This window comes from Melozone crissalis, unplaced genomic scaffold (assembly GCF_028551555.1).
Source record: "Melozone crissalis strain CALT ecotype California unplaced genomic scaffold, PUWL_Pcris_2 ptg000032l_1, whole genome shotgun sequence".
Taxonomy (NCBI): domain Eukaryota; kingdom Metazoa; phylum Chordata; class Aves; order Passeriformes; family Passerellidae; genus Melozone; species Melozone crissalis.
The window spans coordinates 4,329,738-4,349,131 of NW_026535810.1; the positions used below are offsets into that span (position 1 = coordinate 4,329,738).

General features: G+C 46.4%; 1 pseudogene; it reads left to right on the forward strand.

Moving 5' to 3' along the window:
• The first annotated feature begins 3,685 nt into the window (after positions 1-3,685).
• LOC128940072 (histo-blood group ABO system transferase 2-like) lies at positions 3,686-12,043 on the forward strand (annotated as a pseudogene).
• Positions 12,044-19,394: the final 7,351 nt, after the last annotated feature.

Genomic DNA, 19,394 nt, shown 5'->3' on the forward strand with positions numbered 1-19,394 from the left:
CCCTGAACGAATCTAACCCTAACCTAACCGAATCCTGCTGGCTTTGTTACGATGTCGAACCTCCTTTTTACGAAGGAGTTGCTCTAAACACTCCCTTCGGTTACTCCGCAGCAGATGCACCCAACCAATGTAGATGGGATACCCCCTGCAAAGGAATCACCCTGAGCCAAGTCACAGGCCAGGGCAGATGCTTTGGCAATGCAACCCTAGCTAGGCAGAAAGGCAACGTCTGCACCAAAGTAGTCAGACCCAACGGGAAAAACAATAAATGGGCAGTGCCATCCGCATCTGGGATGTGGGTTTGCCAGTGATCTGGAGTGAGTCCCTGTGTGTTCCTTGCCAAATTCGATGACTCTAACGACTTTTGTGTCCAAGTCCTGATTGTTCCTAGGGTCCTGTACCACGCAGACGAAGAAGTGTATCACCTTTTCGAGGAACCCAGCCGGCTCCACAAAAGAGAAATAGTAACAGGTATAACCATCGCAATGCTGCTCGGCCTAGGAGCAGCTGGAACGGCCACAGGAGTCCCAGCCCTGGCGGCCCAGCACCAAGGACTGTCACAGCTGCAGGCAACAATCGACGAGGACCTGCAGAGGATCGAGAAATCCATCTCCTTTCTAGAGAAGTCAGTCTCCTCACACTCAGAAGTGGTCTTGCAGAACAGGCGAGGTCTAGACCTCCTGTTCATGCAGCTAGGAGGCCTGTGTGCCGCCTTGAAAGAGGAGTGCTGCTTTTATGCAGACCACATGGGAGTCGTGAGAGACTCCATGGCAGAACTCCGAAACAGACTGGCTCAGAGACAGAAAGACAGGGAGGCCCAACAGGGCTGGTTCGAGTCCTGGTTCAACCGATCACCATGGCTAACCACTCTGATTTCTACCCTAATAGGTCCTTTGGCAATGCTACTTTTAGCTGTTACCTTCGGACCATGCAACATCCTGTTCATAGGTCAGCAATTCACTGCTGTGAATTCGACCAGGGAACACTGCCAGTCACAAGATTTCGCACTCAAGTTTACCAAACCCCTTTCTTTGTCAACAACCCCATGCCTCATCTCAGTACCTATGTATATGACTACTTTGCTCATTTGTAGAAAAAGGGGGGGAGATGTAGTTGATAGGGTTAGGCGCTCGGAAAATCTCGCGATGTCACGGAAAGCAGTAGGATCCCTCTCCCCCTAACTTCTAGTGATAAGGGATCACCCAAGAATGTAGTCCCCCCTAACATTAGTAACTTTCGACTCCTTACTAACCAATTACAGTAAAGTAAGACCCCCTGACGTAGAGAGAAAACTCCCCCAGTATAAAACCCGACGAGACGGGACAATAAAGGTCTTGAACCGTCCACCATACTGGTGCCTGCGTGTGTTCTTGGCCCGAGTGACCCTGGAGAGTTTGGGTTGCCGTGCCGTTTCCTCAGAACCAGGTCGCCTCGCCTTGCATCAGAAGGCGACAAATAAGAGAAACTTCAACTACGTATTCCAATGAGCACTTTGTCTCTGGTGACCAATGAGTAAAGTGTGAACTTATGAGTTTTGTAAGAATGTATAAAAAGCATGCAGGCCATAATAAGAACAGTTTGAAGCCTTCTGAAAATGGAGTGTGTTGCTTTTTGTTGTCTCCATCTCAACCAGGACATTAAATAATTATTGCACTGGTCTTTAATATTACTTGAGGTTCCACAGAGACAGCAGTACCCAAGGATTAAGTATCAATAATATTTTTAGGTGTGAAAGACACCACTAAGAGGGGAAATCCAACTCACTGCACGTGACTCCAACTTAGAGTGAGATACAGCCCAGAGAGAAGACACCCAAACATTCAATACACACCCATATTCAATCAATAAAACCACTTTTCATCCCCTTCATTTGGTCTGGCTCTGTTTTTAGGTAACCCACACAGGTTGCAGTGCCAGGGAATAACTGGCTGCTGCAGGTTTCTTGTTGTTTCCCCATTGCTCAGGTGTCAGCACTCCCACAAAAGGTGAGGATTGGGGTGGAGGCTCCTGCTGGCCCCGAGCCCAGGGCTGACACACACACAGGAGGATCTGGGAGCTGGTACTGGTTCAGCAGGGCTGGGAGCAGCAGAGAGCTGCAGCTGCTGGGGTGTGAGCGTTGGGAGAACCACAGGTGAGTGCTGGAACCCTGGAAAATGAGAATTTTGGATTTTCTGTGCTGCCAGGCACTGACCTCCAAGAGAACACTGCATTTGACCTGAGGCCATGGAGAAGCTTCCAAAATGGAATGATAGAACTGGGATTGTGGGTGTAGAGTTTGAATAGAAGTGTGTAATATCACAGGGTGATATCACCTTAAACTTAGAGTTTAAGGGTTTAGAATATAGTAATATATATAGAGCAAGATGGAGGTTTTAGGGTGGTGGCTGATCTTTCTTCTCCTCCTTCTTTCTTCTCCTTTCTTTTCTTTTTTCTTCTCCCCCTTCTCCTCCTTCTCTTTCACCTTCTCTTCCTTCTTCTCCTTCTTTCTCCTTCTTTCTTCTTCTCTTCCTTCTTCTTCCCCTTCTCCTCCTTCTCCTTCTTTCTCCTTCTCTCTTCTTCTCTTTCTTCTTCTCCCCCTTCTCCTCCTTCACCTTCTCCTCCTTCACCTTCTCCTCCTTCACCTTCTCCCCCTTCTCCTTTTCCTCCTTCACCTTCTCTCCTTCTTCTTCTCCTCCTCCTTTTTCTCTTCCTTCCCTTTTCGTCCTCCTCCTTCTCCTTCTCCTCGTTCTCCTTCACCTTCTTCTCCATGGGTTTGGGTGGTTTTGTGTATTTGGATAAAAAAAATCCACATGGTGGGCCACAGGTGATTGGTTTTTGGGTTAAAAGCAGAAATAGTTGAGGCGTCATTTCTTAATTGGATAAGTTTTTTTCCCCTAAAAGACCTTGTAGAGAGAGAGACGGGGCTATTTTGTAGCTTGCTAGTGAAATGCTGTAGAACTCATGGCTTGTAAAATTGTGATATAGATAAGAAATTAGGCTGAGAAACGGGTGACAGCAGGAGGAGATGCTGAAATCAGAGGATGGTCAATATTGAAACACAGAATGCCCCAGAGACTTTTCAGAAGGCTGGGACAAAGGAAGATGTGGCCGAACCCCAGTTGTGAACAGCCCCAGAATGGATGGAGAAGCTGAGCCAGAGAAAAGGACTGTGACTTTCAAATTAGAAAAAAAGAGAACTGAGCAGTGAGGGGCAGAGCAGGAAAATCAAGGCAGCAAGGTCAAAATGGAGAGCTAGACAAAAATAAATAAAATAAAATTAAAAAATAAAATAACAAAATATAATAGAAAAACAACAGAAAAAGGCAGGGACAGAGGGAAAGGAAGAAAGAAAGACCAAGATCAGAGAGGGCACTGGCTGGGGAAAAAATAAAACCTGATTCAGAGAAAATCTGGTATGAGAATTATTGCTTTGAACAATTAAAAATGGTTTACTATACTATTGTAAAATGAGAGCTCACTGTGTAAATATGTAGTATGTATTATAAATACCTAGATGTCAAACTTTCTATCTAGAAAAACTAATTTTTCTCTGTATTATGTCCAGACTTGCAGTGCAAAACAAAATACTTATTCAGTATTTCATAACCAGTATTTGCTGCCTTTTTGTTTTTGTGTTTGTTTTGGGTTTTTTCCCCACTTTGCTGTCAATCCAGAGTTCACAATCTTGCTTTGCAGCACTAAGGAGATGGGAATGACAAAATTACATGGCCTGGCTATTCTAGTGACAGCAGGGATCACTGGTGCAATCTGGTGGGTGTTTAACCTTTGACAATTATTCTCAACAAGAATTTCTTTCTACTGCCCAGACTCAGACAGGTTTCTTCTAACTAATGCAGGTACAATGTAAGCTTTGAATTTACACAAATTCAAAATCTCCTTTTACATTCAAAATATGAAAATAAGCAAGGTGTGGACACTTTTAACCTTTTCTGTGAAATTCTAAAAGTCTGAATAATTATATATAATATATATAATATATTATATATAAAAATATACATTTTACATATAATATTATATATATAAAATATATGCCATATATAATATTTATATATATATATATATATAATATCGAGAATATTTCAAGTATTCTTCAATCTAAAAATGTTTTTTCGTGGTGGTTGGTTTCATGCCAATATTCAAATCTGAGCACTGATTGGTTTGACTTCAAACTCCCAAAATCTCACTTCCTTTCAAACCAGGACAGGTGTGTATTCAGTGTTCTGGAGACTGAAATCAGAGCAGGTGGGGTTAATTCAGAGTTGGCTGGAACAATATTGAAGATCTGTTCCAGTTGTAGGAATCAAGACAAATTTTCAGCCATTCTTTCTCTGCAGCAGAGCATCAAATGCTCAAATGTGAGCACAAATGCTCACATTTTTGTTTAAATTTACACTCAGATCCCACAGAATGGCCAGAGCCAAGGGATGCTGTGAACATCTGGATTCAAGAGGCAGCTGCAGAGGAGTTCTGGCATCAGCTGAGACCAAGTTCTGCTCAAAGCACACACATTTCCTTTGGTGCAAACAGTCTGGGGCAAATTAAATGACTCGCAGATCCTCAGAGCTGATTGATCTTCAGATAACTTTAGGCTAAACTCCTGTGTGAAAAACACCAATCACTTTTTAATAAAATTTTAAAAATTTAATGGTAATAAAATGGTTATAAAAATAGTAATATAATTGGAGTAATGAAAATTTTGACAATTTGGATTAGGACAATACGAGACAAAAAAACCCCAAAGAGTTACAGACATCTGGGTGCCTCTTTCTGGGCAAAATAAGCCCAAAAAAGGACCCATATGAACAGAGGATTAACCCTTAAAAGCAACAGCCTGTTGCATATTCATACACCTCATACATGATGCGTAAATTCCATTCAAACACAGGATTCTGTCTGGTCAGTGTCAGCTTCTTCCTCTGAATCCTAACAGCGTCTTCAGGGCGGAGCGAGGTGGGAAGAAGTTCATTTCCTCTGATAAGGGAGCAATAAATTCTCTTTCTCTGAAAGATTCAGGTGTCCTGTGGCTGCTGAGTCCTCTCTTTAAAAAGTCTCTTACATGGCACAGTTTCTATTTTAACATTATGTTATAACCTAAAACTCTATTTAACACACTACTTAAGAAAATTAATACAGCATCACTTTCTGACATAACACATATAATATTCATTTTAATATTTTCCAAAAGCCAATCATAAAATACACATTTTTTGCATCCTGTCTTGAAACAGCTGAGATTTGCAAATCCTCATCACCATACTGACCCCACAAATCTTCTGTTAGATTTGTTTTATAGTTTCAGTCACAATGGAAGTGGGTGAGAGGCTGATTTTGGTTTTATCATTGACTCATTGCCTTCTTATCCTGTCCAAGGTACCACTACCCTTTCTCCCCAGCCAGAGCTCAGGAACACAAAGCCTCCCCTGGAGATGATTCAGTCCTGTAAGTTCATTCTGCAAAATGAAAAAGTAATAAAAGAGGTATGGACATACAGGAGAGCGTCACGGACATATTTTATGAAAAATCCTTCTGTTAGGATGTTTTCTCCTGACAAGCTGAGAGGCCTCAGAAGTGAAATGTGAACAATGGTTATCTGCTGCTGTGGAATGCAACAGGTGCATCTGTGATTGGTCTCATGTGGTTGTTTTTAATTAATGGCCAATCACAGTCAGCTGGCTCAGACTCTCTGGTCAGTCACAAGATTTTATTATGATTCCATTTCTTTCCTTTCAAGCCTTCTGATTAAATCCTTTCTTCTATTCATTTAGTATAGTTCTAATATATAATTTTCTTTTAACATAATATATATAATAAAATAATAAATCAAGCCTTCTGAAACATGGAGTCAAGATTCTCATCTCTTCCCTCATCCTGGTAGCCCTGCAAACACCACCACAGGAAAGAGTTTACCAAAGGATCAGTCCAGGCCGTGAGGACAACACTCACCTAAAAGACTCCTTTTTAGGCACCAGATCCATGCCCTGGAAGTGCAAATTTCCATTTTGATATGAGCCACCCTGCAGGGTCACATTGTATATGAACTCATATAAATAATAAAATAGTGTTTGTGGTGGAGTCTGGATGCTCACTTACATTGAACCACACAAAGATCTCTTGCGGAGCTCATCTCACATAAAAAAAAAAAAATCTGAAACTTCTGTGCCACAATTCATTTATGTACCCTTTATTTCTCCCTGTATAATATTTCCAATATTTTTTTTTTATTTTCATTTGCAGAAAAATAGATGAAACATCTCTGATGCTTCCATGGTAAGTGCACCTGCTCTGGCACAATAGAATATCATGACCATGAAATCCCATTGATGTCAGAAACACAGAGTGGCACTGACAGGATAGCCGAGAGCCAGACCGAATGAAATAGAAGCCTGACTAGAAAATCAACTCTTCCATAAACCATCAAAAATGCATAGATGAAGAATCTGTAATTTGTTACTTTCAGAAAGGAAACCAGGTAATGATGATGAAAGTTGAAAATATTTTGGTTTAATTTTATCTTAATTCAGTTTTTTGCATCCTCTGTCACAACTCAGAAGCCAAAAAATCAAAATACTATTTTTTGCGACGGCAGTCACCATCATACCTGATGTGTAAACACCTATGGAATTAACATTTTTGGTCACTGGGATAAATTATTTTCTGGAATTGCCTATTCAGAAATCTGTGCTGCAATCAGAAACCTATGCTGTGATTTCAAAGTGAGACTGGAATGATTAATTCAGTGTTACATCTGTGTTTGTTTTGATGAATTTCCTGGGCCATCTCAAGCCTGCCTTCATTGCCAAGCCCTTGCAGGAGGAGGGATGTGCTGGTGCTGACACCATGGCTGGCTCCAGTTGTCTGGGAAGGCACGTTCAGCAGAGACATCCTGGATGCTCAATATCTGCAGAAGAACCTGGTCACTGGAGTGGTCACTTTTGCTGTTGAAAAGTACTGGTTTGTCCTTTATTTCTTGTCAAATAGTTAAACCTCTCTGCAGTACTGCTGGTGGAGCATGATTGTATCTGCAAGGGGTGAAGGAAGGAATGATGAATCTGACTACAGGTTCTCAGAAGGCTAATTTATTATTATTTTTATTTTATTTTATTTTATTTTATTTTATATACTTTGACTATCATATATAATTATTAATTTTATATATAATTAGTTATTATATATTATCTTAAAAATACTATACTATACCAAAGGATACAGAAAGGATACTTACTGAATGCTAAAAAGATAGTAATTAAAATTATATATATTCTATATATAAATTATACATATATGATTATATATATTATTATATATATAATTACATATACTATGTATATCTTATATAAAAATAACAATATATAATTTATATAAAAATAATAATATATAATGTTATATAAAATTATATATAATAATTAATTATATGTATAATTAATTTTTATATATTATATTATAAATACTATACTATACTAAAGGATACAGAAAGGATTCTTACTGAATGCTAAAAAAAAATAATAATGAAAACTCCTGACTCTTTCCAGAGTCTCCACAGAGCTTGGCCCCAACTGGCCAAAGAGTGAAAACAGCTCACAGCAGAGTAATATTTTCCTCTTTGAGCCAGGTCTCATAAGCTCTTGGAGATTTATATCACACCCAAGATAGCTCAGCTAGCTTAGAAGGCATAAAATCAGCAGGATGGCTTCTGTGGTAGTGTTGGAAACAAAAAGGTATAATAAAAGGCAAAATAACAAAACTCTTTGCAGAGAAAAACCCAGCAGCTGTGTTAAATAAAGGACACTAACATCATAAAAAGGAGCAATAGATAGAAAAAGAGAAAGAAAATGAATTTGAAAAGCTGTCACTCCTCAGCAGAAGGAGCCTCTCCCTTCTCTTCCTTTCCATGTCTCTTAGCTATGTCCAGTTCATCGAAGGGTTCATGAGCTCTGCCAACAAATACTTCCTTGCTGGGCACCCCGTGAACTTCTACCTGTTCACAGACTGTCCCGAGAAGGTCTCCCACCTTCAGATGGCCCCTGAGAACCACCTGTTTGTCATCCCTGTCCAGCATGACCCCAGGTGGCAGGACATCTCCAGGAGCCGCATGGACATCCTCAGCTCCTACACCAGAGCCAGTTCCAGCACGAGGTGGATTATCTGTACTCCGTGGATATCAATGTCCAGCTCCTGGCACACATTGGCGTGGAGATCATCGATGCCTTGGTGGCCACCATCAGCTCCTGGCAGGTCACCCCACAGCAGGAGGACAAAGCCTCTGAGAAACACTCTGAGTCACAACCTGCCATCCCTGAGGGACAAGGGGACTTCCACTACACTGCCAGCTTCTATGGGGGCAGCGTGGCTGAGGTGTACAAGCTGAGCAGAGCCTGCTCTGCAGGGCTGCTGCAGGACAGAGAAAATGGCATTGAGGGTCCCTGGCACCACGAGAGCCACCTCAACAGGTACCTCCTGCAGCACAAACCCACCCGGCTGCTGTCCCCAGAGTACTACTGGGACACAGAGCTGAGCTCCAGCAGCGTCCTGGTGAAGAGGACGTGCCCTGTGCACCAGCACAGCCAGAGGCAAGCTCCTCAAACAAAGAGTGTGAGGCCTTTCTTCTTCTCTGTCTGAAGTTTCCCTCATCTGCTCTTGGGAAGGATGAAAGTTTGACAAGAAAGTCTCACAGATATGTGTGCTTAGCAGAAAGATTTTTAAATGTAGAGTCTGATGAAGGAATAGAGATGGAAGCAAGTTTTGGTATAGAAGAAAAGAATTGCTGAGCCAGTCTTACTGGATAACCAAGGAGGCAAAGGGTGTGTTAGTTAGAAGGGGTTTTTATGGCTTAGAGCAAAGGATAAACCCATCTCAAACAAGAAAATGTTTTCACCAAGCACAAAGATAGACAGGCAAACAAGTCAGCGAAGTTGCAAGTAGAAAAAAGGTCTCAGAATTTTCCACTGCAGGAAAACTGAAAAACAACTTCCAGCTTAAATTGTAATGTACTAACTTTGAGGGATTGGAGAACAGTAACATGAATATGGTAATTACAGTAGTTATGATAGGCTAGAGATAAAAGTTAAGGTATAGATTGGTTCTACTGTATGAAGATGCTCAGCAAAGAGAAGTATAGAATGCAATGTAACTAAAAGAAAAATATATAATGCATTGGAACCAAAAGAAAAGTATAGAATGCATTGGAACCTAAACTAAGGGTCTCTGGAGCTGACAGCTGTAGGCACAGCTCTGTTGCCCATGACCCTGGACTGCTGTAACCTCTTGGATGGAATAAACTGCATTTTGTATACAAGAAACTGCATTTTGTATACAACAAACTGTATTTTGAAGAGCCACCCGGAGTCCCACATCCCTCATTTCAGCTCTTAAAATCTGCCTCATGATCATCATGAAAGGGACACAGATTGGGGACCACCAAAGAAAAAGGATCCTTGTGTGACATTCTGGCCCTGCTGGAGAAAGTTGCTTGCCAAGGACCCCAAGGCCTGAGCACATTGCTGAGCTGTTGTTCACAGGTGTGTTTGCTACATGCTACACTGAACCTGGTGAAAAGATTTATGGGGGAGGCATTTTAATGGTGGTATGTGCCTTATTGCAATTTCATTCCTTAAGAATACAGATTTGAAAACAGAACAAGGAGACAACATCGTGCTCAAACCTGGTTTGTCCAAAACTGGGCAGTAAAAGGTTACTGAAAGAGGGCCAGACAAGAGGAATCTGTGTGATTTGATGAGTTTTCAGATAAAGATTGGTGTGAACATTCAGCTGAAGCATTCTGGGGAATTGAGTTAGTTGGTCACTAATTTACTTAACTAGCTACTTAGGCAAAAGTAATCAAATAATTTTAGATCAATGGAAAAGGACACAGATTTAGATGTAAGACTCAGAAAAAGTCAATTCTGGTATGAACCAGCCCTTTTGAATCACTTCAGAGAGCACAGATGATGTTGGTCCCATGAAATCAGAGTGCTGAATTAGGTGAGATGGCCTTTGAGCCAGGACTGTGGGAAAGACAGCCAAGAGCCGTGGAAGAACATAGCCTTTGGGTCGAGGAGCTGTGACAGCCAAGAGCTGTGAAGAATACGGCCTTTGAGCAAAGAGCTGTGTGTGTGTTGTACGAGGCCTTTGAGTCTCGGGGTAAAATATGGATTGTGGGAAATGTATGTCTTGTACTTAAATATCTGTATCATATTTGAACATCTGTCAGTAAAAGAAAAAGGGGGAAATGTAGGAGGAGTCCTTGTAAGGCATATGTATTGTATAAGTGGCTGTGTGTTATGGTTTAGGCCTGACAAAGCCAGAGCCCCCATAAATATACCTTTTACCTGATATCTGCTGTGAGATGTGGCCAGGAAATAAGCAAAGCAGGCTCCAACTTAAACATAAAGAGAAGTTTATTAACTAAACTGCACACACAATTACTAGACTACACACACAATTACTAAACTACACACACAAAGAGAATGAAAACTACACAGAAACACTTCCTTATCCTCCTCCCACCCAATTCCCAAACACATTTACATTTCCAAAAAATTATCCACACTCGGTCTGGCACCACCCTTTAGAAAAAAAAATCAAATCTTCAGCTCATAAGGGATAGACGGAGTCCTTCCTTGTGCCACGGACTTCTTGTCACAATCAGCAATCCGCCCGGTATCTTGCTATCTCGTGACATCTCCTTTCCATGCCAAGGTGCTCTCACCACCAGGCATGGGATGGGGCAGGGGCCTGCCTTCAGGGCCTTTTAAGAATGCCTCGTCTCATTCCAAGCAGAGCACAGTCACATCCCTGGGACCTTTGTCCCCACCATGTCTTCTATACCCCCCGGGGCCGAGGGGTCTCAAAACCAAACTCTCTTGACGCCGAGCCTCCGCTTCCCCCTGCAATACAGCCTCTGCATCACCAGGAAAGAGTCCATGGATATACAACAAAAAAGAGTCCAGCAAAAACTGCCACTCCATCTTCCTCCATTCCTTCAACATCTCTCTTCTCCCTTTGCCAGACCCCCCTTACTGGCCTGGTTTCTTCCTTCATCTTCCACTCCTATCCCTTTCCCAGGAAAGGCAATGTTCTGCGAAGCCTTCATTCTCCACAAGGGTTAAAAGCTCTCCCAGGCGGCCGGACTGCCCGCTGCCCCCCCCTTTTCTCCTCCCAGCCGTGCTGCCTGCCGGCACATGATATCAAGTTTCAAGATATACAGTTTGCGCACGGGCTGCATTCTCTCCATCCCAAATGGGGCGGGGGGGGGGATAAACAGGTCGCTCAAGGGTCCGCCACCCTTCCTCCGAACCCGGGCCTACCGTAGATGGGCCACGTGGCTTTCCCCTCCCACAGCCCAGCCAGCAATTGGGCCGGGGGAGAGACTTCTTCACGCCGGAAATCCCAAGAGGGCTCTGAGGGACAAGAGCCCTGCTTTTAACCCCTTGGGTTCGTAGTCTCAAGAGGCGGATCCAAATGCTGCACTGGTCAAACTAGGTGCTCATCTTAAATTCCAACCACCCATTGGTAACCACAGCAAAACAACATATCCCAGATGTCCCATTTCCGGTCAAACCACGACACTGTGCCCCAGTCCTAGTTATTCTAAATGAGCTACAGCTGTGGAGTCCTTAGTTGGGCAGCAGCTGTGACTCATTTAGAATAACTAGGACTGGGGCACAGCCACTTATACAATACATATGCTTTACAAGGATTCCTGCTACACAAAACCCCACCTGAAACCCCATTTAAAACCGGGGGCAACGCCCCTGACCTGTCCCAGGGCTCGGCAGGAGGTTTGTCCCTGGGAGACGCCCCTGTCCGGCCCTGCCTCTCCCGGAGTTTCCCCGTTGTCCCGCAGGAGCTGGAGGAGCGCAGCCCGCGGGGTCCGCAGGTGCTCAAAGCCACCTACGAGAAATTCGAGCTCCACCTGCGCGGGGAGGACGTGCTGGTCAAGAACTACGGGCTGCTCTCGTGCTTCAAAAAGGACCTGCACAAGGTGGAGACCTACCTGAAGGTGATGAGGTGCCGGCGCTACGGAGAGGGGAACTGCGCCCTCTGAGCCCGCCCCGCTCCAGGGAGAAGAAACTGGAGAATAAAACCCGCTACTGCCGACACGAGTCTGGCTTTGGGGGGCACGAGTTTGGCTTTTTGTGGGGGCACAAATCTGGATTTTTGGGGGCACGAGGCTGGCTCTTGGGGGGCACAAGTATGAGTTTTGGGGGACACAAGTCATGCTTTTGGGGAGCACAAATCTGGATTTTGTGGGGGTCGTGAGTCTGGCTTTTGGGGGGCACGAGTCTGGCTTTTAGGGAACAGGAATCTGGGTTTTGGGGGGCACAGAATGTTCGGGGGATGGGAGGGGCAAGATGCCGCAGGGAGAGGTGTGATTTGGGGCTGGGAGGTCAGATTTGGGGATAGACTTGGGACTACGGGGTGGATATGGGGTGGGGCACAATTGGGGCTGAGATGGGTGGATTTGTGGCTTTGGGGAGATTTAGGGGTAGATTTGGGATTGGGTGGTGGATTTAGGGCTGTGAGGGGGGATTGGGGAGAGGATTTGGGGCTGAACAGCAGTTTGGGGCTGGGGGTGGATTTGGGGCTGCAAGGATGAATTAGGGCTTGGATTTAGGGTTGGGGCGGAGTTGGGACTGAGGGGAGTGAATTTGTGGCTTGGGAGGGATTTGGGGGTAGATTTGGGACTGAGAGGCAGATTTGGGGCTGGAAAGGTGGATTTGGGGTCTGAGGAGGGTGGGGGCAGGGGGTGAATTTGGAAGGTGCTGAGTCCAAGGTGGTTGGTTGGTGGTACTCATGAGGTGGGTGCTGGCACCAGCCTTGGCACAAGCCCTGAGCAGAGGATTTTCCTGTCACTGCATTTGGGACCACCACAGCTTCCCTGGGGAGGCTCAGTTTTGTGCCACAGCCCACTCACCTCCGCAGGTGCAGGCACTTATCACCACAAACCTCATGGCAAATGGGGAAAAGCTGACAGCAAGGGAAGCCCTGGCCCTGCAGGGTCATGCTTGTTATCGAAGCAGCTGAAATGAGGGCACACAGAGGTGTCCCCAAATCCCCTCAGTTGTTTTAACTTATTCCCAGTGCTCAGCTCCATCAGTGCTTGTCCTTGTGGTGCCATTTCCTGGGACCCTGATGTGCTTCTGCTTGTCCCATTAAAAGAAGGGTTTGCATTTCCTTGTCTGCTTGGAAGGAGCCAACTCCATGGTGGCTTTGGCTTCTCTGGAGCTGCTCCTGCCATGAGCCAGCCCTGGGCACTGCCAGGGAATGGTCCCAGTCCCCAGGCTGCCAGAGCTCCCAGGGATGCCCAGGGTGGGATTGTTGGGGTGTCTGTGCAGGGCCAGGGGAGGGACTGGATGATCATTGGGGGTCCCTCCCACTCAGGATATTCTGACTCTTCTTGCAGTTTGCCTGGAGCAGTGTCTGCCCACCCTTGTGACACGTGGTTCCCTGTGGTGACATTGAGTCACCTGCTGTCCCTGGGCATGGATCCTTACTGAAGAGCAGCAGCAAAACTGGAGCTTTTTGGGGTTTGACACAACCAATACCCATCAGATTTTTTGTTGAGAAGATGGAATTTCTGCTTGCTTGCTGTCTCTCCACACTCCCCCTTGCAGGCCCTGCTCTCCAGCCCCTTCCAAAGGCACAGCAAGCTGTGGCCAGTACTGCCCCCAAGGGAAGGGAGCAGCAGAGTCAAACAGAAAGCTCTGTTCCTGCAGAACCATCCCTCAGCTCCCTGCCTGCTCCCTTCCCTTGGGACAGGGTGGGAGGCAATTCAGAACCCACCCTCCACAAAGCACTGTCCAGCCCGATGGAAAGGGGAACAGACGGGGATTTGGAAGGACTTGCTCAGGATGAGAGTGGCCGTGTGTCCTCCTGGCTCATTGCCTCGTGATGTCAGTCAGTCCTTCCAAAGCAGAAACATTCCCAAGTGGTAAATTCTGGGGAAGCTGCCCCTCATATATGGCAAAAATATGTGCACAGGGAGGAAACTAGAAGACGTTGTAGAGAGGAATTTCATTTCTCTCCCAGGCCAATGAACTGTCTTTGGAACAGTTTGACCTCAAAGAAGAAGTTTTATTTGATCTCAGTTTTAATGATGCCACAGAATTAAAGCAGCTCTGTCTTCATCGTTTCCAAGAGTTTTGCAGTGTTTTATTAGGGATGAAAGTTTAATGTTCTGAGACACCATGTGCGTCGCATCCAATGTCTGCTTCTCCTCCAAATATGTAACAGCAACAGAAATGGGCAATAAACCTAAATGCTACTAAAAGTAAGCCCCCAGATAAATGCTGGTTTTAGAAAGGAGGTGTTTTCCTGTCAACTTATTGAGGTCAGCTATATCTGGAACCAGCAGAGCTGCAGGATTATTTAGACAGAGTATCAGACGTGTGCAGCACTTCCAGAACAACAAAAGGAACAAACCCTCCCTGCAGGAGCCCACGTAAAGCCCAGAGCTGCTCTGAGAAAACTGGAGGGGGAAGGTGTCTTACCAGCAGGAGTAGCTGTGGGACTTATTTGCACAGGCACAGGAAAAGTATTTCTCTAAGAAGAGAAAAAAAAAAAAGCCTTGTAATAAATGTGTTGAGCCACAAGAGTCTTGTCAACCACAGGTGTTGAACCCCAAGTAGTTGGGGCATTAACATTACGTAAAACAAAGGTTCCTTCTACTTTCAAACATGTTTTCCATTAAATGAAATGAGATTGTGTAACCTGGTAATGAATAACCATCTGAGGCAGCTCAAGCAATGGGAAGGGACACCAAGCTCACCAAATCATGAAGGGAGGGGGGTGTCTTAATTCATAACAAACTCCTGCCCAGGTATTTTGACCTCGCTTTGCAAAAAGAAAAGCTCGGGGATGAGCCACAGGAATGATGTGAAATCCCTCTTGAAATTAGAGAAATGTAACCTGTTTAACAACTAGAGAGAGCAAAGGGGTGATTTGCTACAGGAGAGATCACCTGGCCCTGGCTGAGCTTGAACCGCAAAGGCAAAGGTAAAGCAAAATCCAGTGTGAGGACACAGAACTTGGGGAACTCCAAGTGGGAAGATGTGGTGATTCATAAGGCAGTGACCAGGGAGCCTGGTATCTGTGAAGGTATATCCCTGCTGGGGCAATTTCTATATTCTATTGGCTTATAAATGCATCAAAACATGAAATTATCACCATCCCCAGCAGTGTCACCAGAGGGTGAGGGGGGAATTCTGCCCTGCTCAGGTGAGACCCCACCTGCAGAGCTGCCTCCAGCCCTGGGGTCCCCAACACAGGAAGGACGTGGAGCTGCTGGAGTGAGTCCAGAGGAGGCCACGGAGCTGCTCTGAGGGCTGGAGCCCCTCTGGAGCCAGGCTGGGACAGCTGGGGGTGCTCACCTGGAGAAGAGAAGGATCCAGGGAGAGCTCAGAGCCTCTTCAGGGCCTAAAGGGGCTCCAGGAGAGGAGAGGGATTTGGGACAAGGGGTGGAGGGACAGGACAAGGGGGAGTAGCTTCCCCAGGGTTAGATGGGATATTGGGAAGGAATATTCCCAAAATTCCGTGTGAGGGTGGGGAGGCCCTGGCAGAGGACTGAGCAGTAGGGGCAGGGCTAGCTCCTGTCATGGTAACAGAATCACAGAGTCAGTGAGGTCAGAAAAGCCCTCCCAGATCATCGAGTCCAACCTGTGCCCATCCCTGTGGAAACCCAGGGCACCACAGGGAATATTTCTCTCTCTGCTCTGGGGTGCCCTGACCCCCAGGGCAGCACTGACTTTGACCCTCATTCAAGGAGAAAGTTTCCCAGACTTCAAGCTAGACTGGAATCCACAAAAGTGTGAAATGGATTATAGAGAATAGTGTAGGTTTATCACTGGGTGAGAAATTGAGTTTTTGGGATTTTTACTATGTTGTGGATGGAAGCAAGATGGAGGGCACAGGGTGTCATCCTGGGTTTCTTCTTCTTCCTTCTTCTTCGTGGGTTTGGGTGGCATTTTGCAATTGGACAGAAAAGTCTGCATTGTCGGCTCTGTGGGATCAGTTCTTGGGTTAAAATAGAAAATAATCTAGGTGTCAGTTCTTAATTGGATAGTTCAGTCTTAAAAAACTTTGTACCAAGAGATTGTTGGCCATTTTGTGCCTTCTAAAGAAAAGCTGTAGAACTCATAATAACGAGATGTTTTACTGAGAAGAAATAATAAAGACCTGAGTCCAAACATTAATTACTGCCTCAAGTGCCATCCATCCAGACCCACAGAAACCAACAAGTGGTACCCCCACGATCCCCACCTTGTCCCCCAGCCCAGAGCACTGAGTGCCACAGGCAGCCGGGTCTCAAGCACCTCCTCAGACAGTGATTCCACTGCTTGAGCAGTCTATTCCAATGTTTAATCCTCCTCCCTGTGAAGAAATTCTTCCTAAAGCCCAACCTAAACCTCTCTGGCACAACTCAAGCCATTTCCTCTCCTCTTGTCCCTCGAGGCAGCCCCTCATGTCAGGGAGAGCCAGAAGGTGCCCCCTGAGCCTCCTTTTCTTCAGGCTAAACAGCTCAGCAAGAGAGAAGAGAAGAGAAGAGAAGAGAAGAGAAGAGAAGAGAAGAGAGAAGAAGAGAAACTGCTTTTACAAACATACCAGCAAAATGGGGACTAACAAGGAAAATTTTAGTTCAATGGGGTTTTCATAATCAGTGGAGTTTGATCCACCAACTCCATCCCAGGGGTTTAATCCCTGCCAGGTCAAATGTGAGTCCTGCTTCTGGCACCAGACAAACGAGCATGCACACATTCACAAAAAAACACGTGCACAGCCCTGAACATACACAGATATTTCTCCCAGCTCACAGCACACTCTGGCTGCACAAAACCAACATTAACTAGGAAATAACCTCCAAGGAAAGAACTGTGAAAGAAGTAATACTGAACAGGGAAGTGGAAAGATAAGGAGTGTCAGGGTTTAGGAGAGGAAGAGGGACTGCTGGAGCCACTCTGAAGCAGCCATTGGACAAATGTCCCAGACAGACACCTGCCAAGAAGCCGAGGATCACCAAGGGTGTGACCAGCAGGCAGAAGGAGGGGACCCAAAAAGCAGGGGGAATGGAAACAGGTCCCTGCTGTGGGCAGCAGGGGAATCCCCTCCTGGCCCATCTCACCTTCCCAGCTCCCTCTACACAACAGGTGGAGGCTCTGGGCCTCTGGGGCCGGGACAGTCACGGTGTGGCCAAGCTCCATCCAGGCTGGAGGGGCTGCCCAGGGGAGTCCGTCCAGCCACGCTGTTTGAGAGGCTCCCTGGGGACGCTGTGCTGAGGGGCAGAGGAGTCCAGGGAGGCTGCACATTGTGCAGGGAGAAATCCTTGAAGGCACAGGCAGGAACAGCCTGTGCCTGTGTGCCCAAAGACGAGGTGGTGGGGAAGCAGAGCGGCTGAGCAGGGAGCTCTGCCTGGGACTCCAGGAAAACACAGAATTGACAGCTGTGGAAGAAGGGCAGCACCACAGGAAGATGGCGAGAATATTGTTGGCGCATGCAGGGAGAAAGGTAGAAAAGCAAAGGCTAAGCTGGAACTGTATTTGACGAATTCCATGTGGAAGAACGGAAACTGATTTTACAAAGACATCAGCAACACCAGGAGGAACAAGAGTAAACTTTATTTATACTAATGCAAGGGGAAATATTACCACAAGGGATGAGGAAAACCCTGAGATGCCTCCTCAGGGTGTCCAAAGCTTGGGATTGTCTGCAGCACCCTCTGGCCTTCCCTCAGCAGGAGCAGCAAGAAAATAACAGTCAAAGAAAAAGCATCCAAGGAAACAACCACAACCAAAGAAACAGCATCCATGGAAATAACAACAACCCAGGAAACAGCATCCATGGAAATAACAGCAACCAATCAAACGGCATCCAAGGAGAGCCTCAACTAAAATGTGAAGTGAAGAATTGCGGGCATCCCATTAATTTCTTAAAACTCTGCCACCATACTTCTTCAAACTATAACTCTTGCTGGGATGCCTGTCTCTCGGATTCATAGACAACCCTAATGCGTCGAATCCATGGCAATTCAGACTTCTTGAATAGGGAAAAGCACGGGAAAGCACCTTGAATGGGCGGGAAACAGGGAAAACAATCGAAGGAGCTATCTGCACTTTTCTGTTCTACATGCTGTGCCTGCTTGTAATACTTCCTCCCACTCTGTGGCAGTTTTACACAGAACCTGAAAAAATCAGAAAGGGAAAATAGGGTTAAAGAGAGAAGGCAGCTGGTGATGGAGGCTGTGGGCAACCGGGCTGCCTGTGCTCTGCCCTGTGTGGGCAGCAGCCGCTGGAGGAGTTGGGAAGGGGCATTTCCAACGCTGCAAAGCAATGGAGTGAGCGAGGTGAATGGGGACAAAAAGGCTTCTGGCCATCCCATGCCCAGAGCTCCCAGCTCCCGCTCCGTGAGTAGGGAGGTCTGGCCAGGGAGGGCTGCAGCAGGTGCCAGCACCTCTCCCTGCTCGGGGCTGTGCCAGCCGGGCCCAAGGAAGATGGGGAGCCCCGGCAGGGATGGCAATGGCTGGCAATGCAGAGAATGAGCCCTGCATGCAAAAGGCAAGTGGAGAGGATGGGAGTGAGTTCTTCAGCAGCCACTGTGGGGAGGGAGCGGGGAGAAATAGGGCAGAGCCATCAGCAGAGGAGACTGTTCTGGGAACACAGAGGCATTGCAGGTGCTCATAGAAACTCAGGAGCACACCGGACATCCATCCCAGCGCTGGCGTGGCAAGGGCTGGTTGGGCTGGGAGCCCCCGGCCGTGCCCAGCGCTGCCGGCTCAGGAGCCGCTCGCCCGGGGCTGCCCCAAACGCGATGTGTTGGAAACACATCCGGGAGAGTCCTGGGCAGCGGCTCCTGCGCGGCTGCGGGGCCCCGCAGGAGGAGCTGCTCTGCACGGGAAAGACTCTTGGTGGCACAGCAGTGGCAGGGGCAGGGAGCAGTTACCTTCTCAGACACAAATTCCCGGTGTTGCGGGGTTGGGAGTCAAGTTCACAATGTCGAGAGTGCTTCTGGGGAAGAGAAATCGGAGATTTGCCACATCAGATTTCCTGTAATATTCTGCCAAACAGGAGAGGGCAAAAGCTCTCATTGCTGTGTGGCTGAAGGCAGGAGAGCAAAGCAAAGCTGGGGAGAGCCGGGACAGGAGGCAGGACAAGCTTCCCTGAGGAAGGCTGGACCCTGCTGAGCTGGCTGCTGTGGATGCTGCCACAAGGTCCAGGCATGGAATAACAACTCCTGTAGTAGCCAGCACATGCAGGGCCATCTGCAGTGGCACATGGGGCTTGTCACATGGGCACTCTAGCTACAAGGCAGACAGCTCTGTGTCAAACAAGAAATTGGCTTACATGGAAGATGCACATCAGGATCAGGAAGACGAAGATGAGGAAAATCAGCAAAAAGACAAAAGT